This window comes from Castor canadensis, chromosome 2 (genome assembly GCF_047511655.1).
Source record: "Castor canadensis chromosome 2, mCasCan1.hap1v2, whole genome shotgun sequence".
NCBI classification, from domain to species: Eukaryota; Metazoa; Chordata; class Mammalia; order Rodentia; family Castoridae; genus Castor; species Castor canadensis.
In genome coordinates this window covers 76,946,595-76,949,609 of record NC_133387.1, presented here as the reverse complement: position 1 = coordinate 76,949,609, position 3,015 = coordinate 76,946,595, and positions in this window count along the sequence as shown.

Below are 3,015 nucleotides of genomic sequence, written 5' to 3'. Positions count from 1 at the left end.
AACAATGCATTTTAATTGATAGCTATGATTTTATCATTGTTTACACAAAATGCATATGACAATGGAATTTTGGAGAACTCTTTTCCATGAATCTCTCGTGTTACTTCACTTAAGCCAAGGCACTGACTGCTTTTGTTAAGAGCTATACTTTCAAGGATGTTTGTAAACCGAAGACATACCTTCAAACCAAAGGCAGGTGTTTCGTTTTGTTTAGACCATGATCCTACTTCCACCTGCTGAGTAGCAGGCACTACCATTCCTGGCTTGTTTTGTTTTGTTTAAACTGAGCTGTATAATAAAAAGAATGTCTCTATCCTTATAATAAAGATAAGGTCAAAACAACTTACTACGCATTATAAATGTCTTGTTTCCCTAAGCTCAGGGATCTTCTGAAAACTCACTGCTGCATTTTGTACTTTGTCAATTTTCACATATCTTTCTGCATATTTCATATTCATTGCTAAACTTTTAACATTCAAATGCCATCTACTGAAGTCCCACAAACTTGATCTGTAGAGAGTTTCCTAGTTATTTCTTGAAGTCATCATTGGGTTGCCTCAGTAGGTCTTGCAGCATCCTGCAGTTTTCTTCCCTTCCTCTCCTCTTCCTGGCCCATGTCTACCACCCTTCAGACTGCTGAAATAAACTTCATTTCTCTATTGCTAAAGTGCCTTTGTTGACCTCCATAGTCCATACCCAGAATGTTCTAAGTGTCTACATTTGTTGAGATATCAGAGTGGTAGTGGGTTCTGAGCTGACAGGGAAACTTCTCCTTCTTCCTGACTCCATGCCACACTTTGCCATTAGGATTCTGAAAGACCATTGTCCATAGTGTTTTCATTAAGTTCTCTCAGGAAAGCAACAATTCCTACTTCTTCCTTTCACACTTTGTTTCTTCTCAGTATTTGCACAATCCCCTACCCCCAAATGCCTACCTGTATAGGAATAGGACATTGTTCAGTTTGGAAACATTTATTTCTGTCTGGAAGGGCTAGAAACCTGAAGGCAGAACCTCAGCTTAACCAAATAAAATATTTTTCAATTGCAAACTTGTGCTGAATTCACTGTGATTTCACATCTTCTCCCAAGAATCATGAGCTCCATTGTTGAAGTTCTGTTCATCCTCCCAAATAGCCACTCATTGGTTACTCTTGGAGTCCGGGGGGGCACACACCAATCGTTTCAAGTAAATGAAAGAGTGAAGAAGAGTGCAGAGTAAAGAGTGAAAAAGGAGACAAGCGTTCCAAGTGGGTTCATCAGCTTGTGCCATAGAAAGTGTCATGAGAAAGACAGAAGCAAGGTCTTTAAACAGTGGAGCCAAGGGCAGAAGACCCCATGCCTGACATTAGAGATTGCATAAGGTGAAAAAAATCATACAGTTTATAAAAATTAACTTCCATGTTGAGATTTCACTGTGTGAAATCAATGCAATTACTTTGTTCAATTTGGACTTGGTGAGAATTGTCAGAGAGTTTTTCCTAAACTCTGACACAGAAGTCTTATTAAGGCTGGTGGAAATGTTGAATCTTGTCACACATGTTATAACAACAATCATATTTTATATAAATATGTATAAATATATCCAAGTGTTCAACCATCTACGTATGTATTTTGATGTGTGTGCCCATATGTATCTGTATATGTGCATACAGATACATATAAGCATACAGACTAGGTGCCATGGTTGGTTGTGGTTTGTTTGGTCCTCAGAGTAGTAGTAATTTGGTGGTACTGAGGCAGTGGAACCTTTAAGAGGCAGGACCTAATAGGAGATTGTTAGGTCACCAGTGGGTGCTGCCCTCAGAAAGGATTAAGGTAGTTCTCCTGGGACCCTGATAGTTTTCTAGACAGAGCATGACTCTGAATTGTTCTTTGGCTTTCTACTTCACCACATGATCTCTCTCACACATGTTCCTGCTATGATGCAATCCACCAGGCTCTTAGTACAAAATGAACAAAGGCAGCAGCTTAATCTTATATTTCATACTTGAAAACTGTGAGCTAAGTAAACTTTTTATTATGCATTACCTATCTCAAGAATTTATTACAGCAGCAGAAAATAGGTTAAGACAGAAGGCAACCTTTACAAGCCACCCAGTGATCCCTGCCTCCTGATTTTCACATTCTTGTCTGATTCCCTCTTTTTGCATGTTGGCTGGATTTATGGCCCCACTTTTAAAGAATATCATGTAAAGAATGGGAGATCACATCTAAGATTGCATTATAAAAAGATTATAGTTACCAACTTGAACACCTTCTCCCTTGCTGTCTAGCCCACTTGGGAAAACCGGCTACCATACTGTGAGCTGACCTATAGGGACATGGCAGGATAATTTATGTCTCTGCCCAATGGTCAGAGAGTAATGAAGGCCTACCAATAGTCATGTAAAATAGCTATAAAAGTGATCCTCTCCTCCCAACCTAGGGAGCCTTATGGAAACTACAGCCCTGGCCTTGGTTGCAGTCCTGTGGGAGACTCTGACCAGAGGCATCCAGTTGAGTAAACCCCAGATTCCTGACAGGCAGGAGTGAACATAGTAAATGGTTGGTATTTAATGCTGCTAAGTTTTGAAGTGATTTTCTATGCAGCCATAAATTATACATGTCTGTATGTATATTACTATTTATTATTTGTTTATTTTAAGTAAATTTAAATTGAAAAGACACATAAGACCAAAAGGGACATTTCCCTAGTCAAAAAGTCCTTTTCAAAAGAATCTTTTTTCATTCTGATAATTTCCAGGTTAATATTTAAATATAGGAAAGACAAGGCAGGAGTATGGCTCAAGTGGTACAGTGCCTTTGCTGGGCACTGAATTTGAACTCCAGTATTGCTAATAAAATAAAATAAATCTATGAAGACAGATTTACTATTGGAATGCTATGTGTGCAACCATATGTTTTAATGTAAAATAAATTCAACTCTTCTACTATAAGATAATAATTTACTATGAAGATAATTTTTACAGGATTTCTATTAAACCATCACTTAATCAAAGAGTGTTTTTAAAGTTT